This window comes from Canis lupus, chromosome 6 (genome assembly GCF_048164855.1).
Source record: "Canis lupus baileyi chromosome 6, mCanLup2.hap1, whole genome shotgun sequence".
NCBI lineage: Eukaryota > Metazoa > Chordata > Mammalia > Carnivora > Canidae > Canis > Canis lupus.
In genome coordinates this window covers 44,248,102-44,273,962 of record NC_132843.1, presented here as the reverse complement: position 1 = coordinate 44,273,962, position 25,861 = coordinate 44,248,102, and the positions used below count along the sequence as shown (strand labels likewise).

The 25,861-nt window shown below is 38.5% G+C and overlaps 1 protein-coding gene across 7 annotated transcripts in view; it reads right to left on the bottom strand.

The window, feature by feature from the left end:
* Positions 1-25,861, bottom strand: part of SMYD3 (SET and MYND domain containing 3) — a 796,483-nt gene that overhangs the window by 760,275 nt on the left and 10,347 nt on the right. Inside the window, exon 1 of one of the 7 annotated variants that reach the window (XM_072830267.1) lies at positions 2,491-2,512. The exons of the other annotated variants lie outside the window; for them this stretch is intronic. The gene's annotated coding sequence lies outside the window, so the exon portion shown is untranslated. Of the gene's footprint in view, positions 1-2,490; positions 2,513-25,861 lie in introns of those variants that run through there. 7 annotated transcript variants of the gene reach the window in all.

The following is a 25,861-nucleotide window of genomic DNA, read 5'->3' as shown; positions in this document are numbered from 1 at the left end:
TATTTATGTTTTTCTAAGTAGGCTCCATGCCAAATGTGGAACCCAATGCAGAGCTTGAACTCATGACTCTGAGATAAAGACCTGGGTTGAGATCAAGAGTTGGACGCTTAACCAACTGAACCACCCAGGTGTCCAAGTCTCTCTCTCTTTTTTTAAATATTTTATTTATTTATTCATGATAGACACAGAAACAAAGAGGCAGAGACATAGGCAGAGGAAAAGCAGGAAGTTCCATGCAGGAAGCCCGATGCGGAACTTGATCACGCCCTGAGACACTCAATGGCTGAGCCAACCAGGCGTCTCTCTTTTTTTTTTTTTTTTTTAAGATTATTCATTTGAGAGAGAGAGAGAGAGAGAGAGAGAAAGGAAGAGACAGAGTACGCGGTGTGCGTGCACGCACAACCATGGGGGAGAGGGGAGATGCAGAGGGAAAGAATCTCAAGTAGACTCCCTACTAAGCATGGAGTCCAACACAGGGCTGGATCTCATAACCCAACACCACAATCTGAGCCAAAACCAAAAGTTGGACGCTCAACTGATTTAGCCACCCAGGTGCCTCCAAGTCTATTATTTTTAATAAGAGAAGTTCAGTTCCTGAGACTCCATGTGAGATTTTTGTCATGTATGTTTAAAATACCTTTAACTGAACATTTTATAAAATAAAACAGTAAACATACAAAGAAGTAAAATGCACCTTCAAGAACTCATGAACCAGCTTCAACAATTATCAACATCTTTTTTACCATGTTAAAGTATTTCAAAATCCTTAGCAAGATAAGACTAATAAATTCATGGGAACCATAGCAATCAATCCTCTTTTGCTCCCTCCCACTCTACTTTGGGCCTGATAAAATGAAAGCAAATCTCAATGTAATCCAAGTAACCTTGGTCCCACCCTAAGGATCTCTGTATATCTTAGTCTTTAAAATAACCAACAGGGAAACAGTACAATACACACATTATGGATATAATAAACCTGCTGCAGATACCATTCGGTCCATAAGCAATCTCCTTTCTCAGGAGCTCAAAAAACTTCTGTAACTTCTAACTGTTCTTCCATAACATCAAAGCGATCCTCAGTTTGCCATCAGAAGGAATTTTCTGAGACAGGCCCAGGCATACAATCTTTATATGAATGGTCTCACTGAAGGTTGTTGGGTGTAAAGCTATGGTAGTCCTAATCTTCAATGTTACAGATTAGACACTTATTACTCCATAAACTGATTCATCAGGCATCTATATATATCACATACGTATGCATCCACGTGGTACAAGCTGGTATCTTATTTCTTAGATTTTTTTTTCACAGCTACAATGCCTGGTGGACCACTGTACCCCCATTCCTGGCCTACACCAGTAGTAAGTATAAGCCCTCTGCCTCACCTCAGATTAGCAGCCACTCAGAGGTTTAAGTATATGTCCTCCAACACATCAGGAGATAAACAGCTATTCAATCTCAGTCCAGCAACTTCTACACATCTAACAAACACATAACTTTAGCCAATAAAGTTTCTTTTTTTTTTTGATACACAAAATAGCTTCCTTTATTGATGTGGAATTAAAACACAGCAAATTATTTTCTAAACAAAAATACTATGGATGATTACAAAACACCAAAAACCCACTGGCATCAAACCAACAACTATCACTGCATCTTAACTTGAAAGCAGTACCTGGCAGATAGCGGACAGCACAGGAGCACAGCTGTTACTGTGCAGTGGGAATCTCAAATACTGACTGTTTAGCCAATAAAGTTAAGGTAACAAGTTCTACATGTTTTATAAACACAGTAACTTAGGATACAGTGAGAAACAAGTATCACTCCAATTTCAGGTCAGGGAAATCAAAGCTGTATACTTCTCAGTAAGGGAAATGTCCCCTAAAAACTTAGAAAACTGCCAGTCTGGGACAAAGAAAAGAAAATATTGTACTATAAACAAGGACGAACCAGGGAACCTCCAAGACTCCTAAGAGTGTATGGCCATATAAGTAGTTTTCCCAAAGAGATCAAACTGTTACCCCAAATTTCAAGTTTATTCTGATTTAGACTGTATGTTCTTATACCACCAAGTTGATCTCCATGCCCCACTCTTGAACCTAAATAAAACCTACTTGTACTTAGAAAGGATTTAGTGTTCACAGCAACAAAACTAATTTTCCACTACACCCAGATGACTCTTTTTTAATTTTCCTTTTTAAGTTACCGAAGTTAAGGTAATCAAAGAAGGATTTCCCCCTTGATGATACGTATACCTCAGTTGATGTGCTTTAATATTACACTAAGAATTAAGCTGTTGATAAGTCCTTTAAATCCGGTATTCTCATAAAACATTCACATTAATTCAAGCAAAACATTAAAGAGCATTACATAATGAGTCAGACTAAAATGGCAATGAGAGAAACAACCATTAAAACACCCAGAGCACCAGTTTATCACAAGTTATCATTCACAGCATGAAAATGTTTGAAGACTAACATCAAAATACTTACCTGAGCCCCCAGAAGTACCCTATTCTTCCTCTTAAATACACAACATTTAACAAAGTATTGTTGCAGGCAAATAAAAGACTTCTCTCTCTAAGAATGAAACTTAAGAACTTCTTTGGGAAAAACAGTCACGAAGTTATCTCTACCACTGACCTACAGCTTAAGGGACCACTTATGGAAGTGTGATTATGTAATTCTGTTCTCTAATACAACTGTGACTCTTACATCAGCTTCCCACAAGAACATGGAGCAATTAAAATGGGACAGCACAGAGATATATTCATACCAACCATTAGCAACTACAGAGAACAGTAATCAGTACCTCTTTCTTTTTCTTTCATCCACCCTGTTATTTGGGGCCTTTCTGATAAAAGGAAAGAAAATTTCAATGCAGTATGAGTAGTTTTATGGTTTAGTCCAAGTAATATTTCATATTTTAATAAGTCTAACATTGGTTTTTCACTATTTTAACAGATACCGTTCAAAAAAATATCTTAAAGGTACTGAAGAACACAAAAATACCTAACTTCAACCTAAATCTCATAACTATTGGACTAGCTATCTATTGCCAGAAAGGGTTTTATGTATCCAATCTTGTGTGTACATATTTTCTAAACTCTGAGAAATATGTTATGATCAATATTATTGCATCACAGAATGTATCATTACTGTTGAATCTAGTAAGTTTCCAACAAGAATGAGAAGTTTAATTGGTAATAAACATCATGGGTTCTGAATTCAGACAGAATTAGCTATATAACTTGATCAGGTGATAGTCTATCTAAATTTGTTTCCTTACCTATAAAATGGGAATAGTAGGGATCCCTGGGTGGCTCAACAGCACCTGCCTTCGGCCCAGGGTGTAATCCTAGAGACCCGAAATCGAGTCCCGTATCGAGCTCCCTGCATGGAGCCTGCTTCTCCCTCTGCCTGTGTCTCTGCCTGTGTGTCTCTCTCTGTCTCTCATGAATAAATGAATAAAATCTTTTTTAAAAATTAATTAATTAGTTAATTAATTAATTAATTAAAAATAAATAAAATGGGAATAGTAGAAATATCTATAGAAACGTCAAGAGATTTTGCAAGATTATATGAGATAATGCACATGAAAGCCCTTGGCATCGTGCCTGACACATGACAAGTATTCTGTGTTCTCATCATCCTCTATACTGATTACTATCACAATAAACAATATCTCAGGCATTGTATCGATATTAAATACTTTTTTTGAGTATTAAATACTTTATCATAGGTTTTACAATTTATTCCCTTCAGCAACAGTCTATAGTAGGTGGTTTTATTATTTATATACTTATTAATTATATTATTTATATGTCTATTATTATTATCCTCATTTTACCACTGAATAAACTAGGTTCAGCTAGCAATTATGGTAGGTGGTTTTATTATTTATATATTTATTATTATTACTATGTATTATTAATATACATATTATTCATATATTTATTATTATTGTCCTCATTTTACCACTGAGTAAACTAGGTTCAGCTAGCAATTTTCCATGTTCATATAATCAATAAATGGCATAACTAGAATCTGAACCAAAATCTAACTGACAACAAAGCTCCTTAAAAGATATGACATAAGTATTAACAGATTCAAATTCCTCTAGAATAAGTAACAGCAGATTCATTACCCAAAAGATGTTACAGGTGATATTCATACAAATAACTACATTAACTTCGGAGTGTTTTATCCAAAAAGAGAAGCCAAAACTAAATTCCAACTCTAGATTTATAAATCTTCCATTTCTAAAAACAATTTCAGGAATGAAGGTGATAATTACAATACATCACATTTACGTAATGCTTTGATACAGTAACTAATTTGATTTTTCACTACATTCCCATGTGTATCATCAGTAGGAATTATCACCTCCATGTTGTAAATAAGGAAAAGGAAAAGTCACAAATCTGATTAAAAAAATGGACAAAGGACTCAGGCCTAAGTCTTCTGCTCCAATACAGAGCTATTTTTCACTATATCATGTAGACAAATAGATGGATAAATACTAATTAAAAACTAATCTCAGGGCGCCAGATGGTTCAGTCAGTTAAGCATCTGCCTTGGGCTCAGGTCATGATCTCAGGGTCCTGAGATCCAGGCCCGCTTAGGGCTCCCTGCTCAGTGGGGTGTCTGCTTTTGCCTTTGCCCGTCCCCCTGCTTGTGCTCTCTCACTCCCTCTCACGCTCTCTGACTCTAGTAAATAAACAAAATCTTTTAAAAAATTAAAAAATAAGGGATGCCTGGGTGGCTCAGCGGTTGAGCATCTGCCTTCGGCTCAGGACATGGTCCTGGAGTTCTGGGATCGAGTCCTGTATCAGGCTCCTGCATGGAGCCTGCTTCTCCTCCTTCTGCCTATGTCTCTGCCTCTCTCTGTGTCTCTCGTGAATAAATAAATAAAAATATTTTAAAAAAAATAAAAATAAAAATAATCTCAAAAAAAAGGTAATCTCCCCCCCAAGAAAAAAAGGTCACACATCCTCATTTTCATCAATGATCACAGCCTTAGAGACAAAGCAATGCTGCAATTCTCCAAACTATAACATTTAAAGAAAGGAGAACAGATTTAGAGGAGTATACAGCATAACACTATTTAAAAAGGATGGCTACTGGACCTGTAAGGAAGACAGGGGATCAATCAGTACCCAAGATAACAAAATAAATAAAATTATCCACTTGTACTAATAGAAAAATGAAGGAAATATGGCTTACAACTGTATTGACAGATTCAATTTACATTAGGGAAGAACAGTCAGAATTGGTATATTGGTGGCAGTGCAAAACAGTTCCTGCATCCAGAGCTTCCAAGGATGATAGAAAAATATTTAATAAGTATTGTTCAAATAACTAATTAAAATACAATGTAGTAAGTGAGATAAAAGATATAAGCTATGGGCAGCCGGGTGACTCAGCGGTTTAGCATCGCTTTCAGCTGAGGGCCTGATCCTGGAGACCCGGGATTGAGTCCCAGGTCAGGCTCCCTGCAGGTGAGTGACGGCCATTGTTTTGAGAGGTCCTATCCTGGTACTTTCATTTGTTCTTTCATCTAATCCTGTGAAACCATGAGGAAGATAGTATCCTTGTTTCATGAATGAGGAAACAGAAGCCCAGGGATTAAGATGGTGAAGATTAAACAACTAAAGAGAAAGAAAAGGAACCGAAGAGAAATTTCCTTTATCAGACAGCAGTTTTAGAGGAACTAGATGAGGCCAGCATCCTAAAAATCATTTAAAAAAATAAAAATAACAGTAGATCAGAGAGTTTATCTTCTGTCACTCAAAGATACAGAGAAAAGGCCAATATGAAAAATTACAGGGCAGCCCGGGTGGCTCAGCAGTTTAGCGCCGCCTTCAGCCCAGGGTGTGATCCTGGAGACCCGGGATCGAGTCCCACGTCGGGCTCCCTGCATGGAGCCTGCTTCTCCCTCTGCCTGTGTCTCTGCCCCTCTCTCTCTCTCTCTCTCTCTCTCCCTTTCTCATGAATAAATAAATAAAATCTTAAAAAAAAAAGAAAAATTACAAATAACTGTTTAAATAACATTTAAAATGCAACTCACCTCTGTGTGTGGTTGGCTGTATGTGGGCAGAGAATAAAAGCACACTGGTATGAACTTATCTATGCTTGAAACCGACAATCTTTGAGCTTTAAGGCATTTTTAATAGGTGAATTAAATACTCATCTATAAATATTTATTTTGATATAAATGTTTAGGTAACCACATGGAATTACCATTTTGATACCAAGAATTCAGCCTGTGGCCCAAACTCTCCTAACCAGTAGTAAGTATAAACTGACCAAGAGTAGTAATTAAAGGAATGAGAAAGTTTCAGAAAGTATCAGGAACATATCTCACATATAGTCTGTAAACACAGTGCTCTGGGAGATCCCTGGGTGGTGCAGCGGTTTAGCGCCTGCCTTTGGCCCAGGGCGCGATCCTGGAGACCCGGGATCGAATCCCACGTCGGGCTCCCGGTGCATGGAGCCTGCTTCTTCCTCTGCCTATGTCTCTGCCTTTCTCTCTCTCTCTCTGTGACTATCATAAAAAAAAAAAAAAAAAAAAAAAAAAAACAGTGCTCTGATAATCCTGCAAATCTCAGTCACAAAGATATTTATTGGTCTGCATGTACGCTCAACACTGTGCTAGGCTCTGGAAACACATAGAAAAATAAGACTAGGTCCCTGTCCTCAAGGAAGCTAAAACCAGAAGGGAAATAACTGACAAAACCTAATAATAAACAAATGAGGGACACCTAGGTGGCTCAGCAGTTGAGCATCTGCCTTCAGCTCAGGTTGTGATTCCAGGGTCGGGGATCGAGTGTCCCACATTGGGCTTCTTGCAGGGAGCCTGTATCTCCCTCTGCCTATGTCTCTTCCTCTCTGTGTGTGTCTCTCATGAATAAATAAATAAAATCTTAAAAAAAAAAAAAACCAAATGAAGAGCTAAATTATGTAATATTACCTAATGCCACAAATCAATGAAGGAAATCAATGACAAGTAAAACAAAAAAAGAACATTCATGAAGTATGAGTATCCATTATATACCAAATACTTTCACTTTTGTTACTTCTTTTAATTCTAAGAATAACCCTAAGAGACAGGGTTCAAGATGAAGAAAATCAAGTTCAGAGGCGTCTGAGTGGCTCAGTTGGTTACACAACCAACTCTTGGTTTCTGCTCAGATCATGATTTCAGATTTGTGAGATTGAGCCCCTCGACGGGTTCCTCAAGGAGTGTGGCATGTGTCTGCCATTCTCTCAATCCCTCCTGCCTCTGCCTCTCCTCTTCCCCCTGCTCTCTAATAAATAAATCTATTAAAAAAAAAAAAAAAAGATGAAGAAAACCAAGTTCAGAGCAGTTAGGCAGCTTGGCCCAACTCACAAAATGAGCAGAAATAACACAAGGAAAGGACCAAAGAGGGGAGTCAGGGTTGGCCAGAGTCAGGCCAAACTAGAAAGAACCATTATTCACATTTGATGAGATGAGCCAGTTGGTAAAGGGATATTTAAGGAAGACTAAACAGTACTTCACAAAGCAGACAGAAGTAGGGAAGATTTATACCAAGATGGTATAAGCCCTTTCTTAGGGCCCTAGGAATGAGCTGTTCTGACCTGCCAGAGCTGGCCTGGCATTATAGCTATGCTCCGCTGCTGCCAGGCACTGTCACTCACAGGCACTGCCATCCTCCTGATGACTACAAATGATTTCACAGAGCATCAATGTCAGACAAAACCACTCTTTGGCCAGGATGGATCAAGACAAAAACAGGACCTCTCTGGAATCATGTCTGAACATGGACAAAATGTGAACATTGTCCAAGCCACAAAAATGATCTCCCAATCTGGTGACTACAAGTGACAGCTACTGCTTTACCAATCACAGCTGTAGCCTCATTTCACTCCTGTCTTCTAGTAGGATTTATTAAGATCCTCAATAATGGAATTACACCCACTTCGTGATGGCATCCAATCCAGAGTGAGATCCTACTTCCTTGATCCCTCCCCCAAATCACCTCACAAGCCAAATCCTGTAATAAATCCCTTCTAACATCCTCTAAAATACCCCCATAATTCCCCACAGTTAATAAACCCAACTTTGTTCAACTACAACTATGTTCCTGGTATTCCTGGCTGGACAGCAATGACAGAGATGGCCTCTACCCTAGGCTGCTAGCAGTGGGAATGGAGCAAAGAACGAGACATTTCCAAGAAAGAATGAAAAGAACTAGTAAGAGATTACAAAAGAGGGGAAAAAAAGGTTGACTCCTGCACCACTTGGGCGGAGAATAGAGACATCAGACTAAAACATCATGAACTTAGAGTAGACCTGGTTGAATTAGCTCATTTTTTACACATAAAGGAAGATTTTTAAAAGATAAAGACAGAAAAATACCTGGAAGATAATTTAGAGATTAAAAAATAATGATGTGTATGGGTCCCACCTACAAAGATTCTGGTTTAATAGATCTTGAGGGTATCCTGGGCATCAGGATTTTAAAAAGCTCCTCAGGTAATTAAGTCAGCCAGAGTTGAGAATCATTATCTTAGAGAACATCAATGGCTCAGGGCTGGGAGGCAGAAGGAAACACAATGGTAAGAATGAAAAGAGACCTACGGAACTATCCAGCAAAAATCAGAAATGAAAATATTGGCTTGAAGACTGAACAGAATTCCCAGGTACGGTGAGAACAATGAAAATGTTAAGAGTCTGCATTTAACAAACGACAAACAAACCAGACAGGTTTCAATGACTGGCAAACATGGTCAACTGGTAAAGAGCATTCGGCTTTAGCAAAATCTACACGTGGAAGATTTTAAATCCTCTGAGGCTGCCTGTGGAACAAACTACACATACTACCACAGATAGGTAATCACAGACAACTGTTTTAATAGTGTACAAATTAACGTGCATTACCACCACCACCACCACCACCACCACCGGGACTTTTCCAGTGGTGGTCCCACACTACCATCTAGTGGTCAAGATGGCATGGACTGATTTGAACTAGAAGCGATTTCTAGCGGGCTGTGAATTCAGCTGGTTACAAGAGAGGTGGTAAAGAGCCTAAATTCAAGGGTTTAACCCTAATATTTTCCTCTAGAGCAGAAGATAGCCTTGAGGTACAGGGTGGTTTCTTTGGATGGTGATGAAAACGTTCTAAAATTGTGGTAATGGCTGCATAACATTTTATTGAGGTTTATGATTTTATCTATTTATTTGACAGAGAGCACACAAGCAGGGGGAGCAGCAGGCAGAGGCAGAGGGAGAAGCAGGCTCCCTGCTGAGCAGAGAACCAGATATGGGGCTCGATCCCAGGGCCCTGAAATCATGACCTGAGCTAAAAGCAGACGCTTCAACCAACTGACCCACCCAGGTGCCCCAGCTGCATAACATTTTGATGTACTTAATGCCTGAGTGATACATTTAAAAATGGATAAATAGCAAATTTTATGTTATTTTGTGTAACTTCGAGTGAGTGATCGGCATGATATATGAATTATATCTCAATATAACTGTTCCAAAAAAAGAGAAAGAGGAAATACAGATATGTTTCAAGAACTCTAGAAAAGGTTAACAAGGATGCCAGGAATCAATCAGTCCCTTCATTTCAAGCACACTTTGAAAACAGGTAAAACAGGCTAAACAGATGAAATTACCCTACTCACCAAGACAGTAAAAACTAGGCCAAAAAAAGGGGGAAATACTGACTGAATTAAAAGCTTGCTCTGGCTCCCGATCCTGAGACCTGATTTTCCTTCAGCTGGGTCCTGACCAGTGCCTATCTCTGGCTGTGCAACTTGCTACTTGGAGATTTCACCCATACCTATGACTTCAAACAGCGGTAGTATCATCATTATACCAACAATTCGAGCTCAAAACCCTACACTCATCCTTCACTCCTTCCTCACCTCATAATCATTCAATGAATTGGATCAACTCTTCTCTCAAAGGACCCATCTTCTTTTTTGGGCTACCACCACCTCCTAACTCAGGCCTTCATTCTTCATACCCAGAATAAAGCAAATTTTCTCTTAACTGGAATCCTCATCTTCAGTCTTTCTGCATCTTTCCTCTCACGCACGTTCACAAAATCAGTACTGCTACACTAATCTTCTAGAATTCTGTGCACTTCGTACTGCTACTCAAAAATCTCTATGGGTTCAAAAAAAAAAATCTCTATGGGCTCCTCAATGCCTACAAAACAAAGTTCACATTCTTTTTATAGATTTTTATTTATTTATTTGAGAGAGAAAGAGCAGGAGCAGGAGGAGAGGCAGAGGGAGAAGCAGACTCTCCACTGAGCAGGGAGCCCCACACGGGGCTCAATCCCAGGACCCGGAGATCATGACCTGAGCCAAAGGCAGACACTTCACCAACTGAGCTGCCCAAGCACCACTGAAGTTCACATTCTTTAGCCTGATCATCAGGCCTCTGTATTCCACAATCTATTCCAACCTTATCCCCTATAACCTCCTATACAAATGACACTCCAATACAGTCAAATGGTCTACCAAAGAATCTATATGCATTTCCCCCTTAGCTACCACCTAGAGTCATTACCTGTGCCACTGATTTTCACTACTATCCTGTTTGGTTTTTTTTTTCTTTCCCAAAGGTTCACAACTCAGGTTATGCATCAGCCTCACCTGTAGAGTTTAAAGACATGGTCCAAAAATCTGGATATTTTTCAAAATTTTGCAAGTAAATTATTTAACAAAAAGTAAAACCCACCTGATTGATAGACCACCTTCTGTAAGGTGGTTATGTTTTCAGCACCTAAAGTATCTAAATATTATTCATTAAAAAACTTAAAATTAAAAAAAAAACTTAAAATTAAATTGCCCAGGGAAACCTTTACCTAAATATCTAAGCATTCTTTTCTTGATCACCTGTATAATAAATCTTTCCAATTAACATCTACTTCCTAATGAAAGGTAAACAGGGTAACTGAAAAATGCTAGTAAGAATTAAATTTTGATATATTCATCAAATTTATTTGTGAGAAACATAACCAATTCCAATTAAAAATTCAATTTAAGGGATCCCTGGGTGGCGCAGCAGTTTAGCACCTGCCTTTGGCCCAGGGCACAATCCTGGAGACCCAGGATCGAATCCCACGTCGGGCTCCCGGTGCATGGAGCCTGCTTCTCCCTCTGCCTATGTCTCTGCCTCTCTCTCTCTCTCTGTGTGACTATCATAAATAAATTTTAAAAAATTTTTTTAAATTCAATTTAATACGTTCTTGCCTTATATATGACAATCATTTAAATATGAACAGAACGTGTTAATATGAATGTCCAGTTTGAAATTCAACATGCAGAATTATTTATGGATACCCTGAGTAGCCTGAATGAACCCAGCTGTGGCAATTTCACCTTAGCCCTTGAATATAAAGAAGGGAGTCAATTAATATGAAAATGAAAGATAGTCATTGTCAAACCAGACTGCACATTATAATAACCTGGGGAGCTTTTAAAATTTCCACGTTCAAGTACACTCTAAACCAATTAAATCAGATCTCTAGGGTGGGAACCATGCACCAGTATTTTTTAACGCTCCCCAGGTGCTTCCAATGTGTAGCCAATGTTGAGAACCAATGAATCAGGAGAATCTCTCCCAGGTTCTAAAAATCTAAAGATCAGAACTATGCACAAAGAGGAAAAAAATTCCCAGAAAGCATGGAGTATTTCATAAGTAAGCTTCTTTCTCTTAAGTTATAAATGATTTCTATGTATTAAGGATATGTGCCTTTTTATTTTGCAAATATTTTCCTTAGTTTCTTGATTTCTCAGTTATAAATCAGTTCTTTGACAAACAGATGTTTGTTTTTTTTTTATTTTTGTGGTCAAATCTATTGCTCAAACTAACTCCCCCCACCCCTTATTTTTTCTTGAGGAGCCTGCTTCTCTGTCAGCCTGTGTCTCTGCCTCTCTCTGTGTCTCTCATGAATAAAAAAATAAAATCTTTATAAAAAAAAATTTTGCCTCAAAGACTAACAACAAAACCAAAACAATTTAAAAAAACAGCTCATGCTCTCTGGCTCTCAAATAAATAAAATCTTTTTAAAAATCAGTATTAACCAAGAAATATACTCTTAAGTGTTTAAAATTACAAATAGGTCATGTATGAAATAAAATGGTAGCAAGTCAACTTTTAAAATGATATTTTATTTTACTGTAAACAAGTAAATAACTTTGTTAAATTGGTTGATTGATTGATTGGCTCCACATCCAGCACAGAGCCCAAAGCAGGGCCCAAAATCACAAGACCTGAGTGGAAATCAAGAATCTGATGCTTAGGGATCCCTGGGTGGCGCAGCGGTTTGGCGCCTGCCTTTGGCCCAGGGCGCGATCCTGGAGACCTGGGATCGAATCCCACGTCGGGCTCCCGGTGCATGGAGCCTGCTTCTCCCTCTGCCTGTGTCTCTGCGCCCCTCTCTCTCTCTCTCTCTCTCTCTCTCTCTGTGACTATCATAAATAAATAAAAATTAAAAAAAAAAATTTTTTTAAAAATAAATAAAAAAAAAAAAAGAATCTGATGCTTAGAGCACCTGGGTGGCTCAGTGGTTGAGTGCCTGCCTTTGGCTCAGGTAGTGATCCAGGGGTCCTGGGATCCAGTCCCAAATTGGGCTCCCCCATGGGGAGCCTGCTTCTCCCTCTGCCTATGTCTCTGCCTCTCTGTCTCTCTCTCTCTCTCTCTCTCTCTCTCTCTGACTCTCATGAATAAATAAGTAATTTTTTTTAATCTGATGCTTAACCAACTATGCTACCCAGGGCCTCCTCCCACCCCATTTTTACTTTTAAAATAAACTAAGATGTTTACCACATGCGTTATGTGATAACCTTTTCAGGAACTGTTCAGAAATATAGCTGTGTTGTGGGGGAAGCAACCATTTGAGTTCTAAGATTAAAACAAGACAGAATAGACAAGGTTATTCCACACAATCACATTTATTATTTTCATACTAGCAAGTAAAAATTACAGCAAAATCTGAGGGGGGTTTTCATCGCACAAAATATTTTGTAGTAATAAATCCGATTGTAAATATAGATCAATAGGCACAATTCTCTCCTAGATCATCACAAATTCAATTGACTACTAGTGTCATACATGAGTTTTTGCTTTTAAAGTGAATAACATGGTCATTATTAATAAGGCACTATTATAATAAATTTGCCCAATGTTTTTTCATTATGGTGAATTTTCTATAGTCATTTATGACAAAACTGTTTTTCTGTATCATATTCAAAGTAAAAGCTATGGTAAATATCAGAGGTTGAGAACAGTTTGGAAAGGACATTCATGAAGATGATTACTCAGGGATATTAAGTTTCAATAGCTGAAAAGTCACTACACTGAAAAATGCCTGTATGCTTTTAACCCCATTGTCCACCAGAGGGAGCATCACACCTAATTTCAAGTCTAAATAGGGAACTCCCAGATGGAAAGGAGAAATCATCTAAAACTTGCTCCACAAAAATTTCAGATGTAGCATATACAGAATTAAATATGAAACCAAATCATAGCATCCAAAAAATTCAAATGAAATATTTATCAAGTAACTAGACTGCTGAGAACTTTAGTACTTAGAGAAATCCATTCATGTTTAATGTAAATACACAAGTTACACAGACACCCTGAAATTATACACAGCAAAATATGTTGATTCAATAAGTCTGTGGTGCAGCACAAAACTGCAATGCGAACAAGTTCCCATTGATAATGATGCTCCTGATCCATAGAACACATGTGGTATAGCAAGAACTGATGACAATGTAAACTGAATTTCCAAACTCACAAATTTTAACTCTTACGTAAAATTAGGAAACCAATTGGTAAGTAGTGGAACCCTAAATTTGGGACACAAACTCATGAAACTTGATGCCTTGAGCTCCTAAGCTCTGTTGAATTCCCTTTCCCAGGAAAAACACTTGACAACGGTCTCCCTTTGCCTGAATAACCTGCAATGGTCTCCCCCTATGGTAAGTGCCCTGTGAAGGACCACTGACCTCCTATGGAACTACCTTCACCATCTCTCAGTGCTTTAGATCTATGAACAGACTCAAGTCCCAGGAGACCCCAAAGGATAAAGCTAAAAACAACCCACTAGTACACCTGTGTGGCTCAGTCAGTTAAGCATCTCTTGATGACAGCTCAGGTCATGATCTCAGGGTTGTGAGATTGAGCCCACATCAGGCTCCACCCTCAGCAGGGAATCTGCCTGATAATCTTCCCTCTACCTCTGCTCCCCAACCCCCACTTGTGCATGTGCTCTAATAAATAAATCTTAAAAAAAAAAAAAAAAAGTGCAGGGTGCCTGAGTGGCTTGGTTGGTTAAGCATCTGCCTTCAGTTCAGGTCACGATCTCAGTCTTGGGACAAAGCATGCATTGGGCTCCCTGTTCTTGTGGAGTCTGCCTCTCCCTCTCCCTTTGCCCCTCCCCCCTGCTCCTGCCTGTTCTCTGAGGTAAATGAAAAAAATCTTTTTAAAAACGGGGGGGTGGGGGGGGGGCAACCCATTAGGAGATTCATTACACACAAAAGAATTGCAAGATTCTGCCAATTTATATCCACAAAAACTTGAGGAACACATATGGGAAAAGATCCTAAGAGTGTTGAAGTGTTGGATTGAGGTGGAAGATAATGCTAGATTAAGCTGAATTTATTGCTATGGTGCCCTCAAGCTATGGTTGGCTCAAGCATGGGGAATTACGAAGAGTGTGCTTGGTTGGTTTACTGAAAGCTGGTCCTAAATAAAGGTGAAATGACATAACTTCTTTGGGTACTGAAATCTTCCTGATGGCCTAAGGAGGTCAGAATGCTGAGTGGACTTAACATGTAAGACGTGCTTACCCTTAACCATGTCCCTGGGAGGATCCAGAAAACATTCCATTCACCAAGCTAAGAGAAATATATTCGTGAGAGGAACCCTGAACCCCTTTAAAAGCTTGGTGATAAAAAAAAATAATAATAAACAAAATAATAAAAAAATAAAATAAATAAAATAATAAAATAAAATAAAATAAAATAAAATAAAATAAAATAAAATAAAATAAAATAAAATAAAATAAAATAATCTTGGTGATAGCTAGCCTTCATAGACCAGGAATAAAAATGGTAACTCCTGCCATCAACCTGAGCTCCCTAAATTGAGCAGGAAATGATGGGATCCTATGGTAGCAGGGACCAAGGGCAGTATTTCATCACCAAAGACAAGGTGGGAATGAATACCATAATGGCAGCCAAAACAGTACCCAGAAAGCGTTGAACTGCAGAGATCTCTGACACGAAGAAATCGGTGTCTCTAGAACTGAAATAGATGAGTAAACTAATAAAGTCTTGATTAGTGTAGGTGGAAAAATGCTAAATCTAGTAAACAGAAGTATGACTTAAATCACCCAAAAAATTAAGTTGTGACCCCTCTACCAACTCCCAGATTTGAGACATTTCCCAGACCGGGAGTCTCTGGAATTAAGGGAAGGTAAAATCTCCTTAAAGAATTCTACCACAAAAAAAAAAAAAAAAAAAAAAAAAGAATTCTACCACAGAGCCAAATATGGATACTGTACATTTTCCACTAGGTTTCCCAAGAGAGATCAACAGCCACTTAATAAGGATGATTTTGTACTGGGGAAGAGGACATAACCAGACTTTGGGAGGTTTACTGGACACTCAAAGTACCATTTTGGGCCAAACTTTCAGGAATAGCAGCTTATAGGAAGTCAGAGGATCAATACAAATTGGGCTCAGATTTATCTCATAGTGGGTGCAACAGATCCTAAATCCACCTTGTATTAGATTCTCCAGTTTCAGAATACAGTTGGAACAAATATCCTTAACTATCAGAATTCCTTCTCTTGCGGTGCCTGGGTGGTTCAGTCAGTTGGGCATCCGACTTGATTTCAGCTCAGGTCATGATCTCAGGGTAGTGAGATGGAGCACAACCTCTGGACTCCACGCTCAAGGTGGAGTCTGCTTGGGATTCTCTCTCTCCCCCTCCCATTCTGCCCCTCCCCTCACTTGCATGCACTCTCACTCTAAAATAAATAAATAAATAAATAAATAAATAAATAAATAAATAGATAGATAGATAGATAGATAGATAAATAAATAAATAAATAAAATGAATAAAATAAATATTTTAAATAATATTTTATAATTATTTTATAAATTTGATAATATCTCTAAAATAAATATGAGCACCTTGGGTTGCTCAGTTAAGTGTCTGACTCTTTTTTTTTTTTTTAATGATAGTCACACAGAGAGAGAGAGAGAGAAAGAGAGAGGCAGAGACACACACAGAGGGAGAAGCAGGCTCCATGCACCGGGAGCCCGACGTGGGACTCGATCCCAGGTCTCAGGATTGCACCCTGGGCCAAAGGCAGGCGCCAAACTGCTGCACCACCCAGGGATCCCAAGTGTCTGACTCTTGATTTTGGCTCAGGTCATGATCTCAGAGTCATGGGATCAAGCCCCACAGTACTGAGGCTCAGTACTCAGCATGAAGTCTGCTTGAAATTCTCTCTCTCTAAAATAAATAAATAAATTTTTAAAAATAAATAAAATCTTTTAAAAAATTCCCCTCTTATTCCCTTACCTATACAATAATGACTAGTATGGTATAAAAGTCCATGTGAAAGCCATTAGAACTGCCTTTACTTACCTAAACAGTAAACCAAAACCAATACTGCATTTCTGGAGGACTTAATGCAACCATCAATGATGTGAGAGATGCAAAGGTGGTGATTGCCTCCCACAACTTCATTTAACTTGTTGGCCAATGTAGTAGACAGATGGATCTTGGAGAATGACAGTGTGTTTTCAGTTGTGCGCAGGACAGTTAGGTGAATGAACTTGCTGTTGTCAACCAGGAATGGTTAAGGATGGTTAAACAGATATGCATGTTTGACAGGGGATGAATGAACTGTGTGGCAGCTTCCGTAGTATATTGACATAGCAAGCTGGAAGTACAATTCCCAAAATTTCCTCTCTGTGTGACTCTAGGTTAAGGTTGTCCAAAAAAGATGTGTGAGATTTATAATGCAGAAGTGAAGCAACCATCATCTTCTGTAGGGTGTAGGGTTTGTGTAGGGTACCATGTACTGTTGCAGCTTGTGTACACTATCACTACCTAATGACTTGCCTTGTTGGTCTGGGACACAGCCAGGCCCTCTGCTCCTCCATCTCCCATGGTATCTCTTCCTGAACCTTCTCCAAGTTGTGGGGCTCAGTACATGAACAGTTCTGTGACAGAGCATTAGCAGTTTCTGCAGACCGTCAGCGTCACTGAGGGGGAGGCAGTAACACATACACACAGGTTTCAAGTTGTCATCAATAGTTCCAGCTGGATTGCCATGTGTTTTTTGCTTCCCCCAAGTTGACATCCGGCTTCTTTCTGCCAGCTCCACTGACTTTTTAGGGCCACCACAATTCAGAGGCAACAACATTTTTACCAGTTCCCACAATTATATAAGGTCTAACCTCTGTAATCCTTATTCCTTGGCCATTCAGTGATTCTGCTTCTCCAATAAAACCCTAAATTGATATAACCCCTTTCTAGAAAAACTGATCAGTCTGCGAGTCCTGACAGCTGGGAGACACCAAATGACCAAATATATAGACACCCATTGGGCAAGAATCTGAACACCCAGAGTTTTTTCAACCTAAAACTTTTCAGTGCCTCTTTCTTCAATATGACTCATCAAAAATGACCAGACACCTGAAGACAGTTCTCTTATCTTTCCTCTCCTTTTACTTTTATCACAGCAAGTGGGAAACATTCTCAAAAGTAGAGAGAATAGTATAATGAAACCCCACATATTCATCAACCAGCTTCAAAAATTATCAACACATAAATAATCTTATATAACCTCACCAATACCTCCCAAATACATTACTTTTTTTAAATCAACTATATGACTTTAAAGTAAATCCCAGTCTGTCACCTCACTCACCATCTACCTCAAAAAAATAAAAACCTTTGATTGTTTTTGTTTTTTAACTTCTCATTTTGAAATAATTTCAGACTGATAACAAAAATTGCAATAAAGAATAAAGAATTCCATATGTCCTTCACAAGGACATCATATGATGCTTACATCTTAAATAATCAAAGAACAATTACCAAAATCAAAAAATTAACAACTGATTCTAATAATTTCTAATTTTATTGCATTACAATCAGAGAACATACCTGCTATTACTTGAGATTTGTTGAAACTTCCTTTATGGTCTAATATAAGGTACATTTTTTAAGAGTCCATGATTACTCAAGAATATGAAAACTCTGCAAAGTGTATAGTCTTCAACATATCTAATAAATGTATTAATTGCAAAACAAATTAACATTGATTCAGTATTGTTATCTAATCTATAAACCTTATTCATATTCATCAATTGTCCCACTTATGTCCCAATTTTTAATCCAGGGGCATACTTTGCATGCTTTGGTTTTCATGCTCCCTTGATGTCCTTTAATCTGGAATAGCTTCTTCAGTCCATCATTCAACACCTAGATTCATTTACAGGGTACTACTGCGTAGTTAGTGTATACTATCCCTCCATTTGGTATCCTCTGATGTTTCCTCATGATTAAATTAAGGTTACGCTTATAATATCTATGCATCAGAGAAGTGATGCCGTGCCCTGCTCAGTGCATATCAGAAGTATATGATGTCAATGTCATATTATTAGTGTTATTAATTCTGATCACCTGGTTAAAGTGATGTCTGCCAAGTTTTTCCACTGTAAAGTTACTATATTTTTTCCCTTGTAATTAAGTATCTAGTAAGGGAACTATTAAAATTCTGTGAATATCTATTTCTTTTTTTTTTTAAGATTTTATTTATTTGAGAAAGTGTGTCAGAGAAAGAAAACTTGAGCAGGGTAAAGGGCAGAGGGAGAAGCAGACTCCCCACTACTCAGGTAGCCCAATGCAGAGTTCGATCCTAGGAGCCTGAGATCATGACCTGACCCAAGGCTAATGCATAACCAACTGAGCACCCCGGTGCCCCTGTAAATATCTATTTTTGATGATACTTTTGCCGACTTAAATGAATTTAAGTATTCATTGACTATTCTTGACCAAAGGTTACAGATTAGATTGAGATAGAATCCAACTCAAACATTCTATCCCATGATTCTATTAGCATCTTAAATTAAGATCTTCACCTTTATTTGGTTAGACTGTTAAAAATTCTGTCTCCTGTCTCTCTCTGTGTCTCTCATGAATAAATAAATAAAACCTTAAAAAATAAAAATAAAAAGGGCAGCCTTGGTGGCTCAGCGGTTTAACGCCACCTTCAGCCCAGGGCATGATCCTGGAGACCCGGGATCAAGTCTCACGTCAGGCTCCCTGCATGAAGCCTGCTTCTCCCTCTGCCTGTGTCTCTGCCTCTCTCTCTCTGTCTCTCATGAATAAATAAATAAAAACTTTTTAAAAATAAACTGTTAAAAATTTTAGACAAGACTAGGGTAGAGGAAATCATTTGCATAAACACTCCACTGATTAAAATTTCACACTAAAAGTTTTATTTTAATGATGCTCTTTACCTAAGCAAGAAAGCCTGAAATATAAGAAGACTTACATATATAAGTTGGTTCTATAGTCTCTCTTAAGTAAATTTATAGCAGCATATTTATAAGTCTAGGAGGAAAAAAATCATGACTCTCCACAGATGATGAAAATGTCTTTGGCAGAATTCAACACGTTCTTAATTAAAAACTCTTAAGAGGGATCCCTGGGTGGCGCAGCGGTTTGGCGCCTGCCTTTGGCCCAGGGCGCGATCCTGGAGACCCGGGATCGAATCCCACATCGGGCTCCCGGTGCATGGAGCCTGCTTCTCCCTCTGCCTGTGTCTCTGCGCCTCTCTCTCTCTCTCTGTGACTATCATAAATAAATAAAAATTAAAAAAATTAAAAAAATAAAAATAAAAAAATAATAAAAACTCTTAAGAAAACAGAAATGGGTGGACACACTTCCTTAACATGATAAAATCTATGTCCCTCAGTCCTAAATCCAAAATCTTAATAAGTAAGCCCCAGGGAGGCCAGAAAAAATATAAGAATGCTCACTACATCCACTACTATTTAACGTTGTTCTTGAGGTATTTTTCAAGGTATATTTGCCTGAAAAAAATAACAATGAATGACAGGCATAAAAATTGAAAAAGAAACGAGATTACACATCTGAAGATGACATGAGTATTCCCAGATATTAAATTCTCTGTAATTCTCTATAACTAAACAGTGTGATACAAGTACCTGAGTATACAGACAGACCAATGAAACAGGGTAGACTGCCCAGCATTAGAGCCAATTAGTATATGACCTATAATATGAACGTTGGTTTTGTCCCACTGATTTGCTCTAATCTTTTTAATAAATGTTAAAAGGACTAGATAGCCATTTGGAAAAAGATAAAATTAGATCTATACCAGGGTGTCTGCATGGTTCATTCAGTTAAGCATCCAACTTGATTTCAGCTCAGGTTGTGATGTCAGGGTCATGAGCCTGAGCCCCACATCCAGTTTTATGCTGGGCATGGAGCCTATATAAGATTCTCTCTCCCTCTCCCTCTGCCCCTCCACCCTCACTCCCTCTCTCTCTAAAAAAAAAAAACAGGGATCCCTGGGTGGTGCAGCGGTTTGGCGCCTGCCTTTGGCCCAGGGTGCAATCCTGAGACCTGGGATCGAATCCCACATCGGGCTCCCGGTGCATGGAGCCTGCTTCTTCCTCTGCCTGTGTCTCTGCCTCTCTCTCTCTCTCTGTGACTATCATAAATAAATAAATTTAAAAAAAAATAAAAAATAAAAAAAAAAACAAAACAAAAAAATCAGATCCATACTTTATACCACACATAAATTCTAAATGAATCAGAGATCTAAATGTAAAGACGTGGGAACCCTGGGTGGCTCAGCGGTTTAGCGCCTGCCTTCAGCCTAGGGTGTGATCCTGGAGACCCGGGATCAAGTCCCACGTCAGGCTCCCCGCATGGAGCCTGCTTCTGCCTATGTCTCTGCCTCTCTCTCTGTGTCTGTCATGAATAAATAAATAAAATCTTTAAATAAATAGATAGATAGATAGATAGATAGATAGATAGATGATAGATAAATAAATGTAAAGACAAAGTATACAAGTTCTTGGGGTGCCTGAGTGACTCAGTTGGTTAAGTGCCTGACTCATGATTTCAGCTCAGGTCAAGAACTCAGGGTTGTGAGACCAAGGGACAGGCTCTGAGATCAGCAGGGAGTCAGCTTAAGAGTCTCTCTCCCCCTCTGCCCCTCCCCCACACCACAGGTACAAGAGCAAGCACATGTTCTATCAATAAAATAAAATAAGATAAAAAATATACAAGTTCTAAAAGAAAGCATGGATGAATTACTCTATCATAATCAAAGTTAAATAACAACCAAAGAGAAAATATTTCCAGTATTTATCACAGATAAAAGACTAGGGACACCTGGGTGGCTCAGCAGTTGAGCATCTGCCTTTGGCTCAGGGCATGATCCCAGTCCAGGGATTGAGTCCCACAAGGGGCTCCATGTGAAGAGCCTGCTTCTCCCTTACCTATGTCTCTGCCTCTCTCTCTCTGTGTCTCTTATGAATAAATAGAAAATCTGTAAAAAAAAAAAAAAAAAAAAAAAAAAAAAAGATAAAAGACTAATACTGCTAATGCACAAAAAATGTTTAAAATTTAAATAGGAAGAAAAAGACCAAAAATCCGATAAATGGTCAAAATATATATACAATTCACAAAAATATATAAATATGGCATTTACACATATGAAAAAGTATTTAACAGGGGCACATGGTTGGCTCAGTTGGTAGAAGATACAATTCGATCTCAGATACAACTGAACTCTCATGAGTTCAAGCCCCATGTTGGGCATAGAGCTAGCTTAAAACATAAAGTAGAAAAATAAATAAATAAAAAGATGTTTAATTTACTAATAATATAACTAAAATGCAATTTAAAGCTATACTAAGATACCACCTCTCATCCATCACATTGGTAAAAATTCAAAAGCTTAACAATACACTGAGTCTACAACGCTGAGGGAAACAAGCACTCTTATACACCACTAGTAGAGATGTAAAAAGGTACCACTCCACAGGGATAATGACACTGGCTTAGCATTACCATTTCCAGGAATTTACCCTGAATATACATCTGCAACAAAACACAAGTACATAAGGGCAGGTTATTTTTTTTTTTAATTTTTTATTTATTTATGATAGGCACACAGTGAGAGAGAGAGGCAGAGACATAGGCAGAGGGAGAAGCAGGCTCCATGCACCGGAAGCCCGACGTGGGATTCGATCCCGGGTCTCCAGGATCGCGAAGGGCAGGTTATTCATTACAGTATTGACAACTGCAAAATGCTAGAAATTACATAAATGGCCAAGCGGAGGAAATTAGAAACTATGGTATACACACAAAATAGAGTATTATAGAGCCATAAAAAAAGAAAGATTCAGGGTGCCTGAGTGGTTGAGTTGGTTAGACATCTGCTCAGATTATGATCCCAGGGTCCTGGGAATCAAGTATCATTTTGGGCTCACTCCTCAGTGGGGAGTCTGCTTCTCCCTCTCCCTCTGCCTGCTGCTCTGCCTAATTGTGCTCTGTCAACTAAATAAATAAAATCTTAAAAAAAAGATTCTACAAATATGATATGGAGTCATATCCACTAGATATTGTAAGTGAAGAAAACAAGTGCAAAAGAGCAGATACAGCATGCTACCTTTTGTGTATCAATGGAAAGTAAGAAAAAACACATATGTGCTTATCCTTACCAAAAAAAGAGAGAGAGAGAGAAAAGATAAGCCAGAAAATGATGAACACAGCTACCTGTAAAGGGGTGAGGCTGGGGGAATGGAGAACAGTATGAATATGGAAGGAGCTGACGCTTCTCTTTTTTACAGTTACAGTTTGGAAGCATGTGAATATTCTACATATTTAAACTACAAAATTAAATCAACAAGAATGGGGAAGAAAATCTAAAACATATGAACTCAATTGTATTGCCAATTAATACCCAATAAATACACTGAAGGGAAAAATAGAAAGAATACAAAATAAGCACAGTATGTACCTATACACTCTTAGTCTTCAGCAGAGTAGCAGGGAAAGGGACATTGCAAACCAATTCTATACTAATAAGTAGGGACTTTTTTTGTAATATGGAGATGAAGCAATTCTTAAATAATTTTAGATGATATACAGAACTGAATAAATGAGTAAATAAGTTGACGCTCTTAGTAAGACTATAACCAAAGCAGAAGAAATATACAATTATAAAACAAGGAAAGGCAAGAATCCTAAGGAGACAAATCTAACATGAAAGTATTGGTGTGGGAGCACCTGGGTAGTTCAGTCAGTTAAGCATCTCCCTTCAGCTCAGGTCATGATCCTGGGGTCCTGGGATTGAGCCTGCTCAGCAGGGAGCCTGCTTCTCCTTTTCCCTCTACCCCTACTAATGGGCTCTCTCTTGCTCACTGTCTCTCAAATAAAATCTTTAAAAAGTATTGGTGTGAATTCATGATTTCTAAAATATATACATGGGGTAGCCCCCGTGGCTTAGCGGTTTAGCACCGCCTTCTGCCCAGGGCATGATCCTAGAGACCTGGGATTGAGTCCCACATTGGGCTCCCTGCATGGAGCCTGCTTCTCCCTCTGCCTGTGTCTCTGCCTCTCTCTCTCTCTCTCTCTCTGTGCCTCTAATAAATAAATAAAATCTTAAAAAAAAATAAAATAAAATACATACATGTATGTATGTGTATGCACATTTTCATGAACCTGCATACTTCCTAACTCTACTACAAAGGTCAAAGAGCAAAGACACCACAGTATTAGTGAGCACACCTAGCAACAGAACTTGGTGTCTAATACCATTCCTCACTGAAAAAATCCAGGAATTCTCAGAGAAATACTGATTCCAGGATTAGGATGGGCTAGTTACAGGATGAGCTCAGAACATCTGTTATGCAAGAAAGTAAGGAAATGCTTTAAAAAAAAAAAAAAAAAAAAAAAAAGGCCAGAGGTGGGGGGAATGCCTGAGTGGCTCAGCAGTTGAGCACCTGCCTTCACATCCACAGTGTGATCCTGGAGTCCTGGGATCGAGTCCCATATCAGGCTCCCTGCATGGAGCCTGCTTTTTCTCTTTGCCTGTGTCTCTGCCTCTGTGTCTCTCGTGAATAAATAAATAAAATCTTTTAAAAAATTAAAAATAAATAAATAAAATAAAAAATAAAAGGCACAGGATAGACAATCCACCTTGAAATCTTTCCTCCTAAAAAATTCTGGGATAATCTGAGCACCGAGAGATAATTACATAACTAGTTATAAGCTACTAAGAAAAATGGTAATTCATGAGTCCAACATCAATAATAAATACACAAATAATGAGGAAGAAGGATGGGCTCTTGCTTATGGTAGAATGCTGAGCTGAATGCTAACTGCTAAGTGTGGGGGTGAACGCTACAGTTGGAAAAAAAGCATCTCGCAAATATCATACCAAAGATTTAGTCAAGAATCATCCATGGAGGGCAGCCCAGGTGGCTCAGTGGTTTAGCGCTGCCTTCAGCCCAGGGCGTGATCGTGGAGACCCAGGATCAAGTCCCACGTCAGGCTCCCTGAATGGAGCCTGCTTCTCCCTCTGCCTATGTCTCTGCGTTTCCCTCTATCTCTCTCTCTCTCTCATGAATAAATAAATAAAACCTTTAAAAAAAATCATCCATGGATTCTAAACCTAGAGGGAAATTTCAATGAACAGCATAGTTCCATGGTCTTAAAATGTCTTCCCACAGATTATTAGTTGGGAGAGGAAAGGACTGTGCACAATGGGAAAACAAGACAACAGCTTGACTGGGTGATCACAACACCACCAATGAAAGGCACCTAAGCACTGTGAATCTCCAAATAAATACAAAGGATACATCAATACACGTAGCAACACAGGTGAGAAAAACATACCCTGAATCTAACCATGAAGAAAAATTAGATAAACCTAAAATGAGGAAAGTTCTATTAAAACAGAAAGGAAAGGAAAAGGAAGTCAGTGTTATAGGCAAAGAAAAGTAGAATGTTCCAGATTAAAGAAGCCAGATAATTAAGTACAATATTTGACCCTAGACTGGATCCTGTATTAAATGGGGGACAAAGGGGACCCCGGTGGCTCAGATGGTTAAACGTCTGCTTTCGGCTCAGGGTCCTGGTAGAGAGCCCTGCAACGGGCTCCCTGCTCAGTGGAGAGTCTGCTTCTCCCTCTCCCTGTGCCCCTGCCCATGCTAATAAATAAAACCTTTAAAAATAAAAATAAAACAAAAGGGGGGACAAAAATGTTATGAAGAACATTTTTGGGTCACTTGACAGAACTGAAATATAGTAAAGTATTATGGTAATGTTACATTTAATGAACTTGGCATGTATGACTTTACTAATTGTTGGGTATACACATTAAAGTATTTAGGATAAAGGGCCAGGATATATGGAACTTACATATTCGGGAAGAAGAAAGTGTGTATATGTGGATAAAGAGAGGACTTAAGGGAGGACAGAGAGGAGAGCGTGTGTAAATGATGTCAAATATTAATAACTTAATCTGGGTAAAGGGTATCGAATTTTTTTGTCCCATACCTATTCTTGCAACTTCTCTGTAAATTTGAAGTTATTTCTAAAGTATAAAAAAAATTTAATTATAATGGGAAGAGGTTACTTTTCAACAAAATAGCTAGAGAAGCATGTAACAACTGCAAACACCAAAATCATGGTATGTCTGAAGGTAAAAATAACTCCAGGTTCTGGGGTACCTGGGTGGCTCAGGTCATGATCTCAGGGTCCTGGGATCAAGCC